This window comes from Geospiza fortis, unplaced genomic scaffold (assembly GCF_000277835.1).
Source record: "Geospiza fortis unplaced genomic scaffold, GeoFor_1.0 scaffold54, whole genome shotgun sequence".
NCBI classification, from domain to species: domain Eukaryota; kingdom Metazoa; phylum Chordata; class Aves; order Passeriformes; family Thraupidae; genus Geospiza; species Geospiza fortis.
The window spans coordinates 11,078,156-11,091,804 of record NW_005054301.1 but is presented as its reverse complement, the minus strand read 5'-3'; the positions used below and the strand labels follow the sequence as shown (position 1 = coordinate 11,091,804).

Genomic DNA, 13,649 nt, shown 5'->3' with positions numbered 1-13,649 from the left:
ACTTTCTAGCTGCTGCAGCTTCTGACTTAAATGCTTGAACCTCAGGCAGAAACAAGCATCAGGTTGCTGTTTCAAGTAAATTGTGAGATCTTAGGGTCTTATTAAAGAAGGAGAGTGTAAATTGAGAGCAAGAAGGAATGAGTACAGGACTAGTAGGGAAGAAAAATGCTCTTAGGAAAGCTTTGGGGATTGCTTCTCTTATGCTGGAAGCCCTGACTCTGCAATTTCTCTGGGAAATTGTGGTTCCTCCCTTCAAATGGAGGGAATTTTCATGTTATGAATCTCCAATAGGGAAGATCAATACATGGCATTGTCTCAACATGGGAATTATTACTCTGAATACAGGGGTCTCCCCCTTTCTAGTAGCAGAGATGGCTTTTTTTCTCATGTTGTTACTGGAAACATGCAAACCCACATCTTCCACAAGAATGCCAGAGCCATCAAGGTATCCTATTTTGGGTAGAATTATGGTCTTTTTCTTACTGTTTGAAGTGGCTCAAAGTTTTTTAGTCTGCAGAAAAGCTCAGCAATTTCCCAGGCCTGCAAAAACAGGTATGACTTTCTGCTTAAAGAGTTCTGTAAAGCTGATCAGAAATGGGAGAGGTGAATTCTGTTTTCTTCCAGTTACTTCAATATTTAAATGAAAAATTTTTCATGTAAAATGTATAAACAGGCCTGGGAACATGGAAATCAGTTCTCTGCACTTATATCCATAGCTACTAGACTCCAAGTCAGGTACTGCATACTAAAAGTCGGCTTCCCTGATCATCCACATCACCAGAGACTCTATTTCTTTCTGTACCGCTATATCTGTAGAAAACTTAGAATTCTTAACTCTGCAAGGAGGAATCCACTTTGAAATTTTGGCTTAGGGTAATTTAACATTTAAGTCCCCATTAGATCTCTCCTTAAAATATTAAGTTCTGAGACAGACTGAGCTGGAAGAAATTCGCAGCTTCGTAAATTTAATTTGTAAGATACATAGCCATAGTTTTAACTAACTGCAGAACTGCTTACCTAGGGCATTTATTCTAAAAGTTTAGCCTACACATGTGAATAATACTTCAGACATTTTTCCACATATAAGAAACATTAACATAACAGTTTGAAAAAGCTAAGCATCTGAAGATAATGCAGTAATGTTTCTATTCTAATTTAAAGCACCTAATTTAAATCTGTCCTCTACTTGCAACATCCTACCCCTTTTTTCTCTATTATTATTTACTAAATAGATAATAAATTTTTAATTTTTTAAATGTTATTCACTGGATATGACACAAAAGTGACTTGGATACTCATCCTCTTAATTTTTTTAAGAAATGGTATTTCCAGTGGGAAGCTGCTAGCATGATCTTGGAAGTAAACCTTGGCAACATGAATCATAACATTTTCAAACACTTATTTTATCATCTTGGCATAGAAGAGACTCCTACAATCACATTGTAGCAAACAAATACAATAGCATGGATTAGATATGTATGAAAATAGCAGATAAATGGTCAAGAATGTATTTGATATACACTGCAAGTGTCTAGTTTAAACATAAATTTAGGCATTATAGGAGTAATTAGAAAGGAACCTATACATGTTGCCTGCCTTAATTTAAAAATATAGAAGATACATACTAAGGAGAAACAATTTCCATACTTTCTTTCTATTTCACCCAGCAACATAGAATGTTTATCTCTCGAGTGGTCCTTATCATAAAAGAAATTCATTTGGTTCGCAGATCAATGTGGCACACAAATCAGTTCATTTTTATCACTCTCCATTATGTAAATTGAATATGAAGAAAAATCGTATTGAAGACATAGAGAGGCTTCCTGACTGTTAGAGGTAGGATTTCTAGAATATTGAGCCTTCTGCATCTTTTTCCGCAAAATTTGAGTCTTAAGTGAAATATTTATATAACATATTTTGACATTTGGAAGTTCGTGGTATATTTTCCAAAATGCTTGCTTGGCCTTGCATGGAAATTTTGAGCAGAATTTTTATAGGCAATATTTCATATATGGAAAAAGGATCTCCATTAATTTCTGTGAGCATGCACTACCTGTGATAATTACTTTTTCCAAAAATTACCTCTCGGGTGCCAAGCACATTAACTTCTACTGCACTACAAGTATCATATTTGTCACATACAGCAGAGAGGAATTTGTGCCTTCATTCCACCACCACCACCCACCCCTGCTCCCTTAAAAGAATCCCTCCTCCTAGGTAAGTACCATAATCACTGTGCTATTATTCTAGTCATGAACTATTACATATTCTGCCTCCCTAGTCCAATAAATTTTGTAAGTATTTTATGCAAAGCAGACAATCACCAACTAAAGAAGGTAAGCATGACACACATAGAGATTGCCTCATTGGAGAAAGTTTTAGAGAATTACTCTGTACATTTTATAGCAGAAATTGTTAATTCTTACTGATGTGAAATGCTTGTAAGCCAGCCATGTAGCTATTTCAATAATTTTAAACCAAGATGCTCTGGGAACTTTCACTCATGAAATGATATTTGCCTGATTATTGTCATCTTCTGTTTCCATTTCTGTTAGAACTTTAAGCCAAATAGTCCATCTGGCATTTTCTCTCACTTGTCATTTTTTAAGTTATAAAAATACAGTATATTTTAAAATTCTAGATCATCAGTTTTATTTTCTCACATAAGTACTGAACATAAGAACTCAAATACTTTTACAGAATATTTTATGAAAAAAAACTCCTCTACTACATCTGAGATCTGCATCTGGACTCTGTTTCAGTATCTTACTGAGTGCCTGCTGACAATAATGTGCATGGAGGAGAAGTGCACTGGGCTTGAACATAAATGGTTTCACAAAATCGCCTCTTGAAATATCCAAATTTTCAGAGGATTTACCTACATATCTTCCATGGGAATTAGCATGTGTATTGTGTGTGAATCAGCATGTGTATTGTGTGTAAGAGAGAAAGAGGCTTAACTTTTACTTCATATAATCTTCAGCATGAATTTTGCCTACTTAAAAAAAAATAATAATAATTGCAGAATGTATTCAACAGACTGGTGAGCACCTCCATGAGGACAATCAACATGAGCTGAGAGGGTCTCACTTTACTTCATGAATAGACTTACATTACATCTTGTGAAATTACTGAGCAGCTGTTAGAGAGAAAACATGATCAGCATTCTTTTGTAGGGACTTACTCAGGCCCAATCATCAAAAATACATGGTAAATAGAAATGAAGTCTTGAATAGGTGATAAGCAATCAACTACAAACAAAAGTGAGACACTGTGACCTTACATTCAGCTTGAGTAGTAAATTAACATATCTCTGCAGTGTACTAGGAAATTAAGAGGACAATGAGGACAAAATAAATGAAAAGCACCTATCGGCTACACAAATCCAAAATACCTAATGCAGTCTAATTATAGCATATTTTAAATACCACATTCCAAATCTTGGCCATCTAATCTTTTCACCAGCAACCAGCATATTTAAGTTTACAGGCTTAACCCATATGATTAAACAAGGCATATGACATGGTCTAGTCATGAATCAGAGTTACCTGAAGACAGACAATTCAGAAGATGGGCTCAATTAACTTGATTTTAACCCTTCTATTACACACAGTGCCAAGCTCTCAACATCTCTTCTGCCCTGCCCATCCCTCCTGAAGAGCTTGCAACCATCTGGCAGGGCATTCCAGTCACAGGACTCATCCCACCAGCTTTCACTTGCGCCAATGATGTCAAATCTCTGGGAGTGGGCCAAAGGTTCCAGCTCCTCTTGTTTGCTCCTCATGCTGAGGGCATGGGTTTAGAAACATTTCAGGTGTGGTACTTTGTAGCCAACACCTGGTGAAGCAGATTGACAGATCCCATTAGTGCCCATTTCCTCCAGTTTTGGCACACCATCCCATTGTCCATCGCTGGAGAGCCTGGTTTTGTCCCGTAGCCCCTTCCACTGTTTGGCAATACAATATAAAATTATAAGTAATTACCCAGAAGTTATGCATTATGCATTTCCAGTCATAGATAATTGCAAATTTCCACAAAGAAATTTAATATAAAAGGAGAAAAAACTAGCGGGCATTTCCCTTGATTTCTTTATGTTCTAGACTGGTCCATACATGCACTGACTGATCAGTGCTGCAGATCATGCAGGTGTAAAGGGTGTCTGAGAGGCTTAGGAAGTTTCACACTCATGGCCCTTATACTACATCACATATTCTTACAAATTTGTCAGTGGAATTAGTGAGACCACTAACTCCTGTCATAAAGAAAAGAATCAGCAAGAAATCACCTAATTTGCAGCTTATTAGGCAAGTTTTATAAATCTATTTAGATAATTCAGAGACTTCATGCTGTGCATATTAAACCAAGGTAAAAAGTGAGTAGGAGGTCAAAAAAGGGAATGGAAAGGAAATTCTTCCACAATGATGAGGGCCTGTCAGTGTCTTTAATTGTCAGCACAGTCTAATGAAGACCATTTACATTAATGGACCTACATCAGTTCATACAAGTGAACTTGTGTCATGCTACTATTTTTTTACTTGTAATGACTTGTAATGCATCTATGTCTCTTGTTTGTTCATACAGTTATTTTTTCATGGTTTTTTAAGAATAAGGAACAAATGCACAACAGACTTGATGCTTTTCCTCAGGATACAGGTGCCTTATTTAATGTGTATGCCTTATTTAATGTGTATTTATCCAACAGGCAACATTTGTTTGCAATTGTAGAGAGCGCAAAGAAACAAAAGTCACAAAATCCCAGAATAGTCTGAGTTGGAAAGGACCCACAAAGATAATCAAGTCATCTATGAACAAAATACAAAAATTATGCTGATGTCAAGCATAGGAATATTACTGGCACTTGCTTTCATTCTCAAGTCATGCTGTAATAATATTATTTAATACCTTTGATAATAGTATCCTTTTAGTGATAATGGTCAACAGATAGAAATTAGACAAAATTTACAGAGGCAGGAAGTTTCTTCTAAGAAACTTGTTGAGAAACAAAATAAAATCAGCTCTTGAACATGCCAGCTCTTCTGGTCTTCTTAAAACATACCCCATTTCAAGCATATTGCTTCAGAATCTCGTTCTCTGTTGGAGTGAGCAAGCAGCCTCTTTCTTCCAGGGTCTAGTATAATAAAATCTCAAAGTGAGAATTGAATATCTAAATTTCTCTATTTCTTTAGTGAGCCACTACGCAAAAGTACAAAATTAGAGAGGAGCAGAACTTCAATGATATTTCCTCTGCTTTAACTTTGTTGACTCTCAACTCATTTGTGCTTCACTGCTTCAATAAAGGGCAAACAGAAGTAGCACTACATGCATGTGCACATGCATGTGTGCACACCTACAGACATTTTCACCATTGATTTCAAAAATGTACGTTGCTTTCAGGCTAAATCATAAGCAGGGTATGCCTTGCCATCTCAATTTAGGGGATATAATGAAAGAGCTTTTAGGATAATGAACTGTCCTGAAAATAGGGTTCATACTTTTAGATGCATTACCTTCCACACCAGTACCTAATGAAAAAAATTGTTTGAGTGGATGGAAGTCAAATTGTAAGGATAAGAGGTCTTTTTATGTGTATACCTGGGAAAGAAATACTCCATTATGGATTTTTAATCACTCTGTGATCATATGACTGTAATGCATCCCTGGAATTGTATTCTAGGGATGCATTATAGTTAAATGTTCCATCCAAAATGCTGTGCGAATGGCTTTTTCTTTTCTCTCAGTATTAAATTCCTCTTTGTCTGATTGGAAATAAATAGACAGCATAGAATTCTCAATAACTGATTTGATTTCTAAGTTTTTAATAATATAAGCTCCTTGTGACAGAAAGCACATCCTATATTTCCTGTGAAGCTGTTGGAAAATGCAAATGCACCATTACTTCAGCCACATCCTCTTTACAAATCAAACACTGCACCTGACAGTTTGTAAGTTACTTCAGAATTACAAAAATGTCACAGTTATATCAAGAGCTGCCCAAAACTTGTGAACTTGAAGTTAAAGTAACCAAAAAATACAGATTTTTATTAAAAATGCAGTTTTTAATGAAATGTTATTTTGGTCAGAGAGAAAACCTAATGTTATAAATTAAAATTTAAAAGTTTCATTACATTATTTACATAATGAATGACTTTGATGTTGTTCAGACATGCTCAACAAAGTGTGCCTGCTGTGTTCAATTCCATCTCAAATATGCAAGACATTAAAAAGACGCAATCTGCTGTTGTGAATGCAGTCCTTGGTTTGACCTGGAGTTCCCTCTAAAACATCAGCATCACTATCAATAAAACCAAATTTGTCTTTTGATCATAAAAAAGCATACTACTGGAAGTTTCTTTCTGAGATTTTGGGAAGGCTATAGCCATCTGAACTGCCACCTCCCCTGTTGGAAAAGGAGCAGTTTGTTTGTTGTATGGCTTCTTTTCCCAAACTGTGTGTTGCTGAAATATTCTCAGTTGGTGGAAGAATAAAAGACCATTCTGTGAACTTGAGTAATTAAGACTTTGCTATTGTATCTGAGGTAGAAATCTCAGCAGAATCATTACTGGGAACATAAATAGCAAAAAAATGAACAGATGAAGCAAAGTTTCCAGAATAACTATTCTTCAAATTAGTTTCAAAACCAAATTACAGCCTTTAATTTATCATTTTCTTCACTCATAATTTTTTCCTCGTGTACTTGCTTGGCCAACTGTCAAATAATTTACATGTATCCAATGTATCTGAGAAGGAATATTTTAATGATGTTTTTCATCTGGAGGAGCAGACATTTATTGCTATGAACCAGTATTTTCTATTTGGCTATTAAAAGCTAAAACTAGTTCTATGTGCACACCTCACATTGCAGTTTTATCCCAAGGAAACATGGTGATATAGAACAATAAAACTGTGACATCCAAAGTGTGCAAATCAATCAAACAAGTTCAAAGTATCTTCAGAAAGTCAAAAAAAAGGAAAGAACAATGAAAGATTAATGAACAATTACGTTTGCTATTTTAGTCCTTTTAGTAACACTTTCATTAAGAAAGGAATTTGGGGTTGGACTGCAGGGTATTTTTCCATCTCCCTTTCCTAAGAAAAAATATTAATGTTTTGAAAAAATAATTCACACTTGAAAATTTTCTATTAAAAACCACATGTAAAACAAAAACATGTTCTTTCACAATTTCCAGCTGACACTCAGAACATTTTAAGAAACCTAGAAAATTTCTGAAAAAAATTTCTGTGATAAAATTTAATCACAAATCTATTGTTCTGGCAACAAGTTTTCCCAATGGATGTAAGTTATAATTTAGCTATTTTTACTTCTATGAAAGATTTTTTGAGTACAACGAGGGCAATAACAAAAATGGCATCTGTTTATAAATCCTGCGAAAAAACCTTATAGTACTTGGAACAACAAACTCTGAATATAAACAAACTGCAATGAACAATTTGATTGAAGCCTTTTTTTTTTCAAAATGCAACTCTTGGAAAGCAGTAGTAGTTTTCTAACCACTAGCATGAAAATTTCATGTTACCTATTAATTTTATAGAATTCTGAAGATACATAATCCTTCCTATTGCTACTTTTTAAACTAATTGTGTTAAGTTTCTGTCCTGCTTTTCACTTAATTGTCAGTTTTAAGATGTTGATTACTCAATGCTTGTTTCAAGTAGCACTTCTCTTGGTTACTTTAAAGCTGGAGTCGCTTCTTTTCCATCCTCATTTAAAACATTTTCCCATCACATCAGCGCATCCTCCAAATATATCTTTAGATATGTCAACTCAGGGCAGTGACAGACATTTCCACATCTGTCTAATGAGAGTAGATACAAGGCTTGTCTACATATGAAAGTGAAAAGATTAAGCTACTTTGAAGTAAGGCAACTTGTTCTTCACGGGTGCCTCCAGACTTCAGTGCAATTTAGTTTTTATGTATTGACTTCACACCTTGACAGTCTTCATGCAGTCCTGATCTCAAGCAAGAATAACCATAAAATGTTAAACTATTATTCTGAGAACAGTGGCACTTTACAAAGCCCTTTTCCAAAGGGATTCATGTCTCAGTGGTCCTCCTGTGTGGACTTTTTAACACCAGATTAATTTACTCATTACTTTCATATCCTCATGAGAACATTACTGAGAACCTTTTTCTATTTAGACACTTATTCTCCCAAAACATATAGAAAATCACTGTCTTTTCAGATACTTGGTCTATTTGTCTGAAACTATGCATAAAGCTAAAATTAGAGGTAAGGTGTAGACACAAGCCTATACATACATACATATGTATATATAAACACAACCTCCTAGATTACTCTCTTAGCAAAGCAGACTGAAAATGAAAGAAACATCTCAGAACTGTATAATACAAGAAGTAACACAAGGATCCTTTATTTTATCTTCTGGACTTATTGTACAACCAGACTTTTAATTCATTTCCATCTCTGTAAAACCAACGAAATATTTCCTTCATCCAAATCTTGGTATGTCCCAAATATGTAGTAATTGAACTTTCCAGAGCATGGTTTATTTTTTACAACAAAAATCGTAGTTTGGATCCCAACAATTTCAACAGTAATGCTTAATATACATAAGAATATTTTGCATATTATGATCCCCTAAAATAAAAATAAAAAACTGAAAATTTCTACTATAGGAGAATTTAACTAAAAACAAACAAAAACAAGCAAACAAACAAAAAACCTCCACAAGGAAAGGAAATATAACAAGGAAAATAACACATGGTGTGGGAATAATCATGCACAGAACTGGATCTTGAACAATTATTTATATTTAGAGCTTCATAAATCATTGATGTGTGGGAAAACATTTAATTCTGTGCCTGCCCAGCCTCCAGATAGGAAGAAATAATAGAGATGGTATGGATTTTAGCTGAAATTAGCTATGCATCTGTTTCTATGCAGTGTAAAAGTCTATCATATCTGGAAATGATCAGAAGCAGGATGCAGCAGAAAGACATTTCCTATTTTTGTGCTGTGTAGATTGGGTTTTCAGGTTGCTTGGAGGAAGTTTTCTGTCAGACCATACCCAGGCAAGATCTAAGAACAGAACTTAGTCAGTAGGAAGAGGAAAAACTGTTAGAAATGTAGGATTTAAGGATCACTGCTAGATGAAAAGGTGAGTTTATTATTATGATCCGAAGCCTTATCACTTTCATGTGTGGGGACAGTAGCCATCATCAACAGTAGAAGCTATAACTCTTGTGGATGAAATAAGGAGGTAGCCAACTATATCAAAGAGACCCTTACTTTTTATAGAATCGTTGCAATTGGGTAAACTGGGGACAAGAAAGGGTGATAATGTTCTTGCAGAACTTATTTATACTTACAGGAGGAGGGCAGTATCCTAGAGAGTAAGCACTACACAATGATGGAAAGTGCATGTTTTATGTGCTGATTCATAAACGTGGACTAGATTTGAGCCAGGTTACAAATTTTTGATTCAGCAGTATTTGAAGATCTGAAGATAAAACACTGATAGAAGCAAATTTCTGTTGATTGATTGTTTCTATGCTGGATAATATAGCACTTTGAAAGGATTGAAGTATTTCCTTTTTTCCACAAGTTCTAAATAGAGGACAAAAATGCATTATATATCCTGACAACAGTAAAGGCTGCATCTAAATGGCAAGATATTTTCCCTCTGCCCTGCTTCCTGTATGGCTCTGTCCCCCAGCTTAAAATCAGTGGTTTATTGGTATAGAGTATCAAATTTAGACATAGAGTAGACATAGAGTATCAAATTTAGACATTTCATCCCACTTGCCAGCAAATTCTTTCGAAGCAACTTCATAATAACACTAATAAAAGTCTTTTAAACCCAAACCATCAAAATGCAGGCTTTGCTGGAATATGAGCATTTGAAATTACCTGAAACAGCATACCATTGTTGTTTTATTTTCCAGACAGCAAAAATTTAGATGTGCCAAAAGGCTACTGTTTAAAAGCCACTAATGTGTGTATTGTCCCTACAGTTAAGTAAAAATAATTTTGAGAAAAACAGCCAGTATTTTCAATTATCCCCTTTCTATTGATATATTACTCTAGTTTAAAAAATATGGTTAATAGCAGAAATTAAATGTTCCGTTACTTATACAGTAATAGAGCCTACTTTTGTTGCCCTTTGAGGGCTTTGATCATTAAAGTAATGACCACAATTAATTTTTGCCTGGAAGGGAAATATTTTTCTCCATGCTGTGCTGCAAGTGCAACTTTTAGAGCCTCTCTGGGTACAGCCTGTATATTTGATAAAGTTAGCCATAGAGGGCAAGCTCTTAGCTCTATGGTTTTCTCTGTGTCAAGTGTTATTGGCATAATGTCTATCAAAAAAATTTAAATTCCTGAAGAATTAAATAACAACAGTATAGGAGACTACCTTGAACTCCTTGCCCTCTCCTCACAGTATCTCATGATACTCTATGTCAATCAAGTTCTGAGCTGGGTTAATGGTGCCATATATTACCAACTCTAAAAAAGAAGTTCAAGGCAAACTGCTGTTTTGATTCTCTCAGCAGGGAGCAACACTTTTAATAGGCGTGTACATCTGCTGCACATGGAATGAAAATATCCTTGGCTAGCTGCATTCGTGCCCATCTGTCGGGATGGCGCGCTGCCTGCTAACAGGTCGGTCACATCACTGCCACATGGCACAAATGCCAGCAGAGGGACAACTTATTTGGCCAGCCTGCTTGTCAGTGAAAGTGAACAGAGCTTCTGCAGGACATCATTACAAATGCTAGCAGTGCCACTTTGATAACAACTGTTCAAACTTGGTGTCCTCTTAATATATTTTCATATTGTAGCACCTAGCCCTCAGATATTTCCACCAGTGTCTTTCACACATGGAGCAGTCAGTCCCTTGGTGAACAGTAGCCTAATTGAAGTCTACTATGATACATTTGCACTCTCCTTTTAGCACAAAATACTCGTAAAAACATTAAATACTTTTTATGGTAATTCCATACCATCAACCTGTACCTAGTGGTGTAGGTAGTAAGTTGAACCTTCCACTCTGAACTCATTTACTGCCTCCTGACTCTGAGAAACTCTCTCTCTTGACATTTACCAAATTAGTTTCCTTTTCTGAATAGCAAAAGCAGCTATTTTGCTTTATTTCCCAAAATAGCAACATTCCTCTTTGATCTCTTATTATTGAGAAATGCTGACATTTTTCTGAGCATAAACACAGATGATCTTACAGTGTATTTCATTTGAATCAATAGTTGGATGAATAAAAAGACCCATTACTAACAAACTTGCAGATTCTGTTATGGCATCACTTTCAAATGAAGTAGATGCAACATCAAATTTCCCATTTACAGGAAATGATTTATGGAATAGAATCATTTTATTTATAATTTTTTTACAATTTAATTTTTATTGTCTAAGTTCTTTCTGATACTTACTCAAAAAATTCTAGAGTGTGTGAGCAAGCATACAGGTCCAACTAAAGATGAGTTATACATTTATTAAAAGTTGAAAATGCAAAAATGAATTATTTACATAGACAGGAATTTTTTATTGAGTTTTGGTATAAAGTCATGTGCACAAGGCCAAAATCGTCACTTAAACTTGAAAAATATATTGCTTAAAACAAACTCACAGAATTTCTCAGGACCATTATGTCATTATTCATCATAATACGTATAAGGAAACACATCCAGAACTAATACTGCACTGCCCATTAGACTAAGATAAAAGTAAGGTAATGTAATATTTTTATCAGTATTATGTGCATTTTTATATTAGCTCTCTTTCAATGTGGTTTGGTTTATGGGCCCTTATCTGTTTAAAAAAAATAAATAAATGACAGCATAAATTCAGCACCAGAGAGCATATATCCGCATTATTAATTAGAGTCCTAAATATACAAATAAGTTATCTCATTGGATTACATACAGTGTAGAGGGAAGTAAATTAACAGATCAAATAGGGTAAATGATTCTTGAATTTAGGGGGAAAGGAGAATAAAAAGTAGCCTAGATAAAGCTTTGTGATATCAGAAGCTGAGGAGTAGAGCACAAGGGCTGGCTTCCTCACCCATGTGATTGCTGAGTGGCTCATAGTGCTGTGTAGTAGGCACACAGTTCGTGGCAATTATGGCTGAGCCTCATCCCCAATGGGCACAGCTGTGAGCAGCAGGTGAGCAGCATTGACAGCAATGAGCCATGGAGTGCCCCGGGGCACTGACCAACCACCAAAGGGAACAGAGGGCACACAGGTGCAATGCATCAACATGAGGCGTATAAAAGGTTGGGCTAAAGAGCAAGGGCAGATGCTTGCAGCCTTCTGAAGAGAGATGATGTTATTCTGTATGGGCAGCTGCCCAAAGCCTTCTGAAATTGTATAGTGATACTCTGTGTTGTGGCTATCTGTGACACTGTGTTATGTACTGTAGTGGTGCTGTGAAGCATCTCTGTGGAGGTTAGTCCATGGATGGTGTCTTCTCTGTCAGGGAGGCAGGATTTCTGCTCATCTAAGACCCTCCCTGGAGTGCTGTGTCCAGCTCTGAAGCTCCCAGTGCAAGAGAAACATGGATCTGTTAGAACAGTTCCAGAGAAGTGCCACAAAAAATATTAGAGAGCAGGAACACCTCTCCTATGAAAAAAAAAAAAAAAAAAAGCTGAACCTATGAGACCCATTCCAACCCCTCTCTGCCTGGGAAGCAGAAGACCCCAGGCAGATCAGTATATAAAGGCAGTTTATGAGGGAGATGGAGAGAGACTCTGTGCCAAGGCTTGCAGTGACAGAAAAAGGGGCAATGGTTTTAAACTGAAAGATGGTAGATTTATGTTAGATACAAGAAAGAATTTTTTTACAATGGGTGTGTTGAGACATTGGGATGAGTTGCCCAGAGAATTTTCTCAATTATTCACCTCTGTAAATGCACACATTTGTGCTGTTTGTATCTGCAGTGTTATCTGCTGTATTTCTGCTGAATATGAACAGTCACTTGCAAAACTATTTGTAATGAACAAGAATAGTATGAGTATTGTGGCAAATATTCAGAAAACAATTTAATACCTTGGATCCCCATCTTGATAATGAATGTTTGATATACAATAAGAAGTGAAGTGCAATAATATGCAAACAAACTAAATAATGCAAACTCAGAATTATATTTAGCTTACAATGTACAAACCTTTAGTAAACTGAAGTCTTCTCACTGAAGATTTTTTGATAGAAGTTATATCTTGATTGAACATTTCTTTGGGTTTGGTTTTTTACAACAATTGCTTTCTTCCTGTTTAAAAATCAATAGAAACCAAAGCATGTAAGCCAGTTTCTCAAGAAAGGCATTGAAAGTTGAATCACATTTCAGAACAGTGTTATGCTAACATACTGCATTTTAGATATCTAAATAAACCTACCTTTTGGGTCAAGGTCTGTAATCCAGATTCCCAACAATGGATAAATTGCATCATGGTATATAGCACACCATATAAAAGACAAACCTAGCTGGGGAGGGATGACTCCAACAGGGAAGTGGTAGTATAGTGGTACAGACAAAAAAAGTTACCATGAAACCACAGCAACTTTTCAATTACAGTATTATTTTTATCAAGAAGATTTTCTTGATTTCAGACAGCACTATATGACAAAAAACTTGAACTTTTATATAGAAACTG

The 13,649-nt window shown here is 35.6% G+C and overlaps 1 long non-coding RNA gene across 1 annotated transcript in view; it reads right to left on the bottom strand.

Moving 5' to 3' along the window:
- The window catches only part of LOC115948972, a 20,520-nt gene extending 7,264 nt beyond the window's left edge, over positions 1-13,256 (bottom strand). Inside the window, exon 1 of the long non-coding RNA XR_004082689.1 lies at positions 13,163-13,256. This is a non-coding gene — a long non-coding RNA (uncharacterized LOC115948972). The remainder of the gene's footprint in view (positions 1-13,162) is intronic.
- Between the last annotated feature and the right edge of the window lie 393 nt (positions 13,257-13,649).